The 10,626-nt window shown below is 37.4% G+C and overlaps 1 non-coding gene across 1 annotated transcript; it reads left to right on the forward strand.

The window, feature by feature from the left end:
* Positions 1 to 652: 652 nt before the first annotated feature.
* Positions 653 to 724, forward strand: TRNAS-GGA (transfer RNA serine (anticodon GGA)). The gene has a single exon. It is a non-coding gene; the product is annotated as a tRNA-Ser (tRNA).
* Positions 725 to 10,626: the final 9,902 nt, after the last annotated feature.

Raw genomic sequence — 10,626 nt, forward strand, 5'->3', positions numbered from 1 at the left:
ACTTCAGCATCACTCCTTTCAAAAAATACTCAGGACTGATTTCCTTTAGGATGGACTGGTTGGATCTCCTTGAAGTCCAAGGGACTCTCAAGAGTCTTCTCCAACACCACAGTTCAAAAGCATCAATTCTTTGGCTCTCAGCTTTCTTCACAGTCCAATTCTCACATCCATACATGACTACTGGGAAAACCAAAGCCTTGACTAGACAGACCTTTGTTGACAAAGAAATGTCTCTGTTTTTTAATATGCTGTCTAGGTTGTTCATAACTTTCCTTCCAAGGAGTAAGCGTTTTTTAATTTCATGGCTGCATGAAATGTCATAGCTGCATTAATCTCACCATCTGCAATGATGTGGGAGCCCCCCAAAATAAAGTCTGTCACTGTTTCCACTGTTTCCCCATTTATTTGCCATGAAGTGATGGGACCAGATGCCATGATCTTAGTTTTCTGAATGTTGAGCTTTAAGCCAACTTTTTCATTCTCTTCTTTCACTTTCATCAAGAGGCTTTAGTTCTTCTTCACTTTCTGCCGTAAGGGTGGTGTCATCTGCATATCTGAGGTTATTGATATTTCTCCTGGCAATCTTGATTCCAGCTTGTGCTTCTTCCAGCTCAGCTTTTCTCATGAGATACTCTGCATATGTACTCTGGAGTCCCTGGTGGCTCAGAGGTTAAAGTGTCTGCCTGGAATGCAGGAGACCCAGGTTCGATCTCTGGGTTGGGAAGATCCCCTGGAGAAGGAAAATGGCAACCCACTCCAGTACTCTTGCCTGGAGAATCCCATGGAGGGAGGCGCCTGGTAGGCTACAGTCCATGGGGTCGCAAAGAGTCGGACACGACTGAGCAACTTTACTTTCTTTCACTTTCACTCTGCATATCAGTAAAATAAGCAGGGTGACAATATACAGCCTTGGCCTACTCCTTTCCCTATTTGGAACCAGTCTGTTGTTCCATGTCCAGTTCTGTTTCTTCCTGACCTGCATATAAATTTCTCAATAGGTAGGTCAGATGCCCTGGTATCCCCATCTCTTTAAAAATTTTCCAGAGTTTGTGGTGATGCACAAAGTCAAGGCTTTGGCATAGTCAATAAAGCAGAAATAGATGTTTTTCTGAAACTCTCTCGCTTTTTTGATAATCCAGCAGATGTTGGCAATTTGATCTCTGGTTCCTCTGCCTCTTCTAAAACCAGCTTGTACATCTGGAAGTTCACAGTTCATGTACTGCTGAAGCCTGGCTTTGAGAAGTTTGAGCAGTACTTTACTAGCTTGTGAGATGAGTGCATTGTGCAGTAGTTTGAGCATTCTTTGGCATTGTCTTTCTTTGGGATTGGAATGAAAATTGACCTTTTCCAGTCCTGTTGCCCCTGCTGAGTTTTCCAAATTTGATGGCATATTGAGTGCAGCACTTTCATGGCATCATCTTTAAGGATTTTAAATAGCTCAACTGGATATATAAATTCATTTATATAGCTCAACTGGATATATAAATTCATTTATATAGCTCAGGGTATATAAATGAAAACAAAACCTTGTGTTAGGGAGGATGAAATTTTCTTCTATCCTAATTCTGGCTGGTCTAATTATTAAATTGGCATGAGACCAACTAACAGAAAAAAATTAAAGAATAGCTTAATAACATATATACATGTGCCAGCTACAAATCGGCACTTGCCATTGACCCTTGCCAACTATCCATACAAAGATTAAATCATGTGCTATTGCAGCTGCTGATTTTCAACAGCCCCTGAAAGGAGCGGAGGATTGGAGAGCAGAAATGAGCCACTCTGTCCTCTGCCTTGTACTGGGCAAGAGTGAACTCTTTAGTCTCCAAATAACTTTTCTTAATATTACATAAAGTTGACTTTCAAAGTTTTCTAACATTGTGTTCCCCTCTTCCTTTCATAGTTTCTGTGCCTTAATACTGGTTGGTTTTCTCAGTACTTGTCCTAAAGTTTTCATCCTCTTTTTCTAGTCCCCAGCCAGAATTGCTCTTTTTACATCACCCTACATATCAATGTATCCCTGGAGAAGGAAATTGCAAACCACTCCAGTATTCTTGCCTGGAAAAATTCTACGGACAGAGGAACCTGGAGGGTTATAGTCCATGGAGTTGAAAAGAGTTGGTCACAACTTAGTGACTGAGCACATATATCAATGTATAACAGTTTGACTATAATTATAATAGTGTATTGTATACTTGACATTTGCTAAAAGTTAGATCTCAAGTTTTATCACAACAAAAATTTTAAAAACAAAATGGTAACTATTTAAAGTCATTGAATTACATAGCTTGATTATGATGAATATTTCACAATGTATACATATATCAAATAACTAAATTGAATGTATCAAATATGCACAATTTTAATTGGCAACTATACCTCAATAAATCTGGGAAAAAATAAAAATTTGACAAAATTAAGATCAATATATTTTGAGAATTTCTTCAACTGTTCTTTTTAGAAAAAGCTTGATATGTGGATTTTCTATGACCAAAATAATTTATTTGTGTTCAATATAGGTTTGCTGCTGCTGCTGCTGCTAAGTCAATTCAGTCATGTCTGACTCTATGTGATCCCATAGATGGCAGCCCACCAGGCTCCCCTGTCCCTGGGATTCTTCAGGCAAAAACACTGGAGTGGGTTGTCATTTTCTTCTCCAATCAATATAGGTTTATTGCATATATTAAGAAAAAAAATTTTACTATCACCTAAAAATGTAAATATTAGTAGTGTTGCATAAAAAGAAAAAAATAATTCAACTATTCCTTATCACTTTAATATGACCTAGACAGAACTGGTGAAGGAGCTATCCTGACTATACCTGCCTCTAGGCATGGTGAATACCGGCCTAATAAACCATTTTTCACTAAAACACTGTGGGGGAAAGAAAAAAAAAAAAGATGATATTGGAAGCTGCTTATTTACCTTTTGTGTTTTCTACACATGCTGATCCATTGTTAAATCAATTAAAGTACTCCCTTTCCCTTTCATTTATGCAATGAGTTTCTGTAAGGTAAGGTTTATCTGAAGCTGATGAACAAAAAAAGACATTATGCATTTTAAGGAATTCTCCCACCAGATACATTATACTAAAATATTTGAAAGTTGTTTTTAATAGTCACTGGAGTTGAATTTCACCTCTGCTTACTGAATGATTTCTATTTCAATGATCTTTATGGTTCCCATATCAAGAATATAGATGCCATATGGAAAATACTTTATTAATGAGAATTTCTTTCTTTCCTTTTTTTTTTTTTTTTCCATGAAATGTGATTGTTTCAGAATCACAGGAGATTTTTCAGGAGGTTTTTAAAACCACCTTGGAAACATTCAGTGCAATTCCATCTATTGGTTATTTGCTAAGTCATCTCTGACTCCTTGTGACTCTATGGACTGTACCCTGTCAGGCTCCTCTGTCCATGGCATTCTCCAGACAAAAATACTGGAGTGGGTTGCCATGTCCTTCTCCAGGGATCGGACTTGGATCACTTACATCTACCTGTATTGGCAAGTGGGTTTTTTACCACTAGCACCACCTGCGAAACCTCTGAATACTTCCTAATACTGTACAAATAAATAAAATCAAAATGGATTAAAGACTTAAATATTAGGCCAAAAACTATAGAGGAAAACATAGGCAGTACATTTATTGACATAAATCTCAGCATGATTCTCTCTGACTCACCTCCTAGATTAATAGAAATAAAACACAAATAAGCAAATGGGACCTAACAAAACTTTAAAGTTTTCCACAGCAAAGGAAATGATAAACAAAAGGAAAGCACAGCCCTCAGAATGGAATAAAATAATAGCAAATAAAACAACTGGCAAAGGATTAATTTCCAAATGTACAAGCAGCTCATGTAACTCAATACCAGAAAAACATACAAATCAATAAAAAAGTGGGCAGATCAAACAAACAATATATATGGCCAATAAACACATGAAAAGATGTTTCAATATCACTCACTATTAGACAAATGCAAAATTACAGTGAGGTATCACCTCACACCAGTCAGAATGGCCATCATCTAAAAATCTACAAACAATAAAAGCTAGAGAGGATGTGAAGAAAAGGGAACCCTCTTACACTGTTAGTGGAAATGTAAACTGATACAGGCATTGTGGAAAATAGTATGGATATACCTTTAGAAACTGGGAATAAATCTACCACCTGATTCAACAATTCCACTACTGGCCATATACCCTGAGAAAACCACAATTCTAAAAGACACATGTACCCCAGTGTTCATTGTAGCAATGTTTACAATAACCAGGACATGGAAGCAATCTTAATGTCCATTGACAGAAGAATGGATAAAAATGTTTTGGTACATTTATACAATTAAATATTACTCAGACACAGAAAGGAACAAATATGAGTCAGTTATAGTGAGGTGGATGAACCTAGAACCTCTTATACAGAGTGAAGTAAATCAGTGTCACAGAAATTAAACCAAAGTAGTCTCTGAAGTAGGCTTCAGAGACAAGACAATAGAGCAGGCCTCTGACCTTGCTTCTAACTTGCATGGACATTGCCCTGACTATGTGCCTGAGAATGCACCTATTGTTACTAGTAAGCCAGGGACACTATAGATAAGAGTGGGTGGATCTTGAAACTGATGAGCCCCTGGAGGGCATCTGGCCAATATCTGGGACTTAACAACATTCCAAGACTTTCAGTACGAAGCAAGATTGTAAAAAAATATTAGCCTAAAATCAGAGGTGCTTGCAAACTGATGATGATACCAGTTTGTGGCCCAGAATTGTAAGTAGGAACCCCCAAAACTGAAATTTGCAGTCTCACTAATGAAGTGGACACACTGCACAGGACCTTTTCCCAAATGGGACTCCAGATTGCTGCCACACGGGATTTCCCAGAGTCGTCTGTGTCTGGATGTCAGTCAGCCTGATTAGGTGATGTGTGTGCTGTTACTATCCTTTATGCTTTCTGTTTCTCTTTAAATGATTGTATATTGAAAGTAAGTTAAATAATTCTTTATTAAAATATTGAAATTATTTATTTGGGTGTAATGAGTGGTTTCTTTTGTTAAAGAATCTTTCAAACCTAAGACAAAAGTTAAAACTTCCAACAAAACAGACAGAAAGAGAAAAACAAGTATTGCATATTAATGCATATATATGGGATCTAGTAAAATTGTACTGCTGAACTTAGTAGAGAATGATCTTGTGGATACAGTGGGGGAAGGTGAGAATGGGATGAATTGAGATTATAACGTTGACATATATACACTATCATGTGTAAAACAGATAGTGGGAAGTTGTTAAACAACACAGAGAGCTCAGGCTGGTGCTCTGTGATGACCTATACGGGTGAGATGGGGGAGGGGAGGGAGGCTCAGAAAGGAAGGGATATATATATATATATATATATATATGTATATATTTACAACTGATTAACTTCCTTGTATGATAGAAACCAACATGAAATTGCAAAAAAATTTTCCAGCAATTAAAACATAAATAAAATGTAAATTAAAAGATAATTTGAGGGGCTTGTTTAATTAAAAGTTAATAGGTGTGCAATTATATGTTTTGAGGATGAATGTACTTCATTACCCATTTGTTTGTGGACTATAACATATATGCTTAAATGCTTACACATGGATAAATTATATCCCTTTGGTAATATTGTTTATCCTTCCAAAAATGATGACCAAGCTCTCCTGGAATGTTCATGCCTTAAAGATGGTGAGCTTTCGAGATGTAACTGAAGGGCTTAACAGTTTTCAAATCAAGTAAGTATATCTGTCAGAGTAAGCTCACCTCCTGCATTGACATGTTTTTCTAAGACTTACCTGGCCATTTTGTGCATTATAACATAGGTAAACATATAGGCCGACCAATATAAATTAATTGCTCATCATAACATTTAGACAGATAAGGTTGTGATAGAAGAAAACAAGTTCTTGCTAAGCAATATAACTGGAAGAGAGTTGCTGCTAAGTTGCTGAAACTTAGCAAATTGCCACTTAGGTCACTGGAGCATAAATAGCTTTGTGACTGTTCCAGTGAGTGTCAGACAATTGCCACCTGAGTTCTTCTGACAAAACTAAAATAGATTGTCAAAGCTTTCCCTTTCACCCTCAAACTAGAACAGTGTTATTTCAGAGTGAGAAAACATACACATATTACATAATAGCTTGGAAAAATATCTGCTTTGGGAAATGGAGAATAGCCGATATTTTAAAGGGTGGCAAACTTAGGATACTTCTGAATAAAACAGTTTAGGTAACTTCTTTGGAAGATTCCTGCTCTTGCACAGCCAAAAGACTGATATTTTGTACCAAGCTTCTATTTTACTTACCATCACTGAGCACATTAACTCTTAACTTTTGAACTGCATAACTCTTCAACAAATTTCCCCACTTGGAGTCTATCTTGTAATTTCCAGGTGATGACTCTCTTTGCTCTTTATGGGTAAAGAAAATGACACTTCTAATGAGTATACTTGTATCATGTCTTGTAGGATCTGACTCCCAATTTCCTGACACTTCACATGCACTTCAACATAAGAATTCAGTTGTGTTAGATGGTTCTAGGGAAAGCTCTATTTGGTGAATCACTATATATATATATATATATATTTTTTTTTTTTCAGTGTCATTTTTCTGGCTTTAAGTTGAAGAAATATCTACCACAAAGAAATTACACTGAAACAGGTAACTGCCAATAAGGCCTCAGTATCAGTTACCTCAAATCCAGATGCCTTGGCCTGGATGTCATTTCCTTTTTTCCCCACTCTTATCATCTGACTCAGTTTTTTAGTCCTTTTACTTCATTGTATCATGTTTTTATGCTTGAAATAACATATTTCCTTAGCCCAATTCAATTTCAATGTGACAAATATTTTGAATGGACTTTCAGTAAAATCTGAATCTATCTTGCCCTTTGCTAATTAATTGCATGTCTTTTACTCAAAATCTCACTCAAGTCTCATTTCTTCCATGAAATTTCCTTACATGGAACCTCATTGTTTTCTAAGTATTCACTCTGTAATTATCTCCCCACTGCTTCATACTCCAAGTAAAGTCTGAATTTTTCTTCTTCTTTTCCATTGTCAAATCAGAGAAGGTTGAGTGGAGGATGTAGACATTAGTTGAGGCCTTATATCCTCCACTCTACCTTCTCTGATTCGATGTTCATTTATTTTTTTCTTCTGATATCCTTTTATATTTTTCTTAAGATGTATTTACTCATTGGCTATTATATGCATATTTCTATTTCCTTTAGAATAACTATAACTCATAGCCTATAATGGAGAAGGAAATGGCAATCCACTCCAGTATTCTTGCCTGGAGAATCCCAGGGACAGAGGAGCCTGGTGAGCTGCCATCCATGGGGTCACACAGAGTCGAACACAACTGAAACGACAGGATAACCTATAAAAAGACAAAAAGAAAGTGCAGAAAACAGACCAACTAACTAACTAATGAGGAAGAGTAAGAAATAAAAGAGGGGGAAAAAAAAAAAAAGATAAGAGAAAGGGACCCAATCTGTGGAGACCTCAGAAATAAAAACCACCATATGAGCAACAACCTTCTTTGAACCTCAATATTAGTTCTGTCACTTCAAACTTATATATGAGGAAATGAAAATGGTATTATGTGATTTTTAGACAAAGCCCAAGTTAAATGTGCATGAAGAACTGTTCAGAGTCATTAAGATCTTAAATTTCAAATGAATTCGACATTTTCACTATTGCATGTTTCCTATACAAGTAATTTTATAGATTAATTCTTGCTATTTTTGTGTCTGTGGGCTGCCTTTTAGAGGATCATTTGCAATATTTGAATAAGATATGAAACGGAAGCTATGATACTATTTTTCTAGGCTGAAAACATTAATATTTGTATTTAATTTAGCTTCTGCCACGAAGTGAAACAGGAGGGAAGGGAACAGTGTAACCTTTGAAAGAATGACATAGCAGGACACACATAGCCTGGCACAAAATAAACTGTTTAGATCAAAATGGTCCAAGAAAGTGTTCTAGTTTCATTCTTTTACAAGTGGTTGACCAGATTTCCCAGCACCACTTGTTAAAGAGATTGTCTTTAATCCATTGTATATTCTTGCCTCCTTTGTCAAAGATAAGGTGTCCATGTGTGTGTGTGGATTTATCTCTGGGCTTTCTATTTTGTTCCATTGATCTATATTTCTGTCTTTGTGCCAGTACCATACTGTCTTGATAACTGTGGCTTTGTAGTAGAGCTTGAAGTCAGGTAGGTTGATTCCTCCAGTTCCATTCTTCTTTCTCAAGATCGCTTCGGCTATTCGAGTACAGCCACTATGGAGAACAGTGTGGAGATTCCTTAAAAAACTGGAAATAGAACTGCCTTATGATCCAGCAATCCCACTGCTGGGCATACACACTGAGGAAACCAGAAGGGAAAGAGACACGTGTACCCCAGTGTTCATCACAGCACTGTTTATAATAGCCAGGACATAGAAGCAACCTAGATGTCCATCAGCAGATGAATGGATAAGAAAGCCATGGTACATATACACAATGGAGTATTACTCAGCCATTAAAAAGAATTCATTTGAATCAGTTCTAATGAGGTGGATGAAACTGGAGCCTATTATACAGAGTGAAGTAAGCCAGAAGGAAAAACACCAATAGAGTATACTAACGCATATATATGGAATTTAGAAAGATGATAACAATAACCCTGTGTACAAGACAGCAAAAGAGACAGTGATGTATAGAACAGTCTTATGTACTCTGTGGGAGAGCGAAAGGGTGGGGAGATTTGGGAGAATGGCATTGAAACATGTAAAATATCATGTATGAAACGAGATGTCAGTCCAGGTTCGATGCACGATACTGGATGCTTGGGGCTAGTGCACTGGGACGACCCAGAGGGATGGTATGGGGAGGGAGGAGGGAGGAGGGTTCAGGATGGAGAACACATGTATACCTGTGATGGATTCATTTTGATATTTGGCAAAACTAATACAATTATGTGAAGTTTAAAAATAAAATAAAATTTAAAAAATAAAATAAAATATAAAAAAAACATAAAACAAAATGGTCCAAGATGGCAAGCAAGTCAACTTGACTAGAACTTGATCCTTGATATAAGCTCATTGTAACAAATCAGCAAGCTAATTGACACACCCAGATGCCCCATGACAGTTTCAAGATCAAGCATCAAAGACCAAAGAGTGGGCAGTGGCCCAACCACTGGAAATCCCAACTCCTTCCCGAAAATGGTCAAACTGTCTCTGGAGTGTGTTTCTCTCTGAATATATCCAGTTCTTACCTATCACTTTGTCTTTCACTGAATTCTTTATGTAATGAGACATCAAGAATGTAAGCTTCATTTGGTCTTGAAACCAGGTCTGTGATCTTACTTGAAAGATCGTGGATTTTGGCTGGGTTCAAGTTCCAGCCACATGGGTTCAAGTCCCAAGCAGGGTTTGGCTGACTTCCAGTCCCAGCCGTGTGGATTTGAGTCCCAAACTAGGTTTTGACTGGATTTGAGATCTGGCACATGTGTTCAAGTCCCAACCTCAGGTAAATGGTTTCATAAACAACTCTCATAATATGAAATACTTCTTAAAGTTTAAGTTTATTACACCTATATACATTTCACTGGTCAGCAATTACATTTCAGTTACACCTTCCTAGTGTCATTATGTTATTTTTCAATAATCAATCACTATATTTTAAAATGGATGAATACTCTTTATTTGAGGAGGCAAATAAATATGTTTAGGGGCTTTCCTGTTGTCTCCGTGGTGAAGAATCTGCTTGCAAATGCAAGAGACACGTGTTTGATCCGTGGTCCTGAAAGATCTCACTTGCTGCAGAGCAACTAAGCCAGTGAGCCACAACTACTGAGACTGTGCTCTAGAGCCTGGGAGCTGCAACAACTGAAACCATGTGCCACAGCTACTGAAGCCCACGCCCCTTAGAGACCATGCTCTGCAACAAGAGAAACCACAGCAGTGAGAAGCCCATGCACCACAACTAGGGAGACATTCCAAGAGAAATGCAACAAGAGAAAAAGCCTATGCAGCAACAGACAAAAAATAAAATTGTTGCAGGAAGGGGGACCCCTTCCAGGGCTAGAGAGTGGACTCTTATCTTACACTCAGATTGGTGATGGGATTAGTTTCTGGGTTCTCTTTGGCCAATCATTCTGACTCAGGGTCCTTTCTGGTGGCACATGCATTGCTCAACCAAGATGGATACTAGAGAGAAGGACTCTGGGATGTTGTCTGTCATGTGGTGTCTCCTTTTGCCCTTTCCTGAACTCTTCTGATTGGTGGTGGCTTATTAGTTCCATGTTCCTTACTAGGACCTCCTGTTGTAAAATATAATCACACAAATGGTTACTATGATGCCCGGCCCCATTGGGCAGTTTCAGTCAGTGGGCTTCCACTAACAGAAATATTTTAAAATATTTTCATTATTAAAAAAAGAAAAAAAAAAGAAAGAAAGAAAGAATTCCAGGGATAAAAAATGTAATTAACTGGAAACTCCTTGGTGGTCCACAGTTTAAAATTCTGCATTTCAATACAGGTGATGTGGGTTCAATCCCTGGTCAGGGAACTGAGATCCCGCATACCTCAAAGCAACTAAGCCAAAGTGCCATA

This window comes from Bos taurus, chromosome 19, assembly GCF_002263795.3.
Source record: "Bos taurus isolate L1 Dominette 01449 registration number 42190680 breed Hereford chromosome 19, ARS-UCD2.0, whole genome shotgun sequence".
In the NCBI taxonomy this organism is placed as follows: Eukaryota; Metazoa; Chordata; class Mammalia; order Artiodactyla; family Bovidae; genus Bos; species Bos taurus.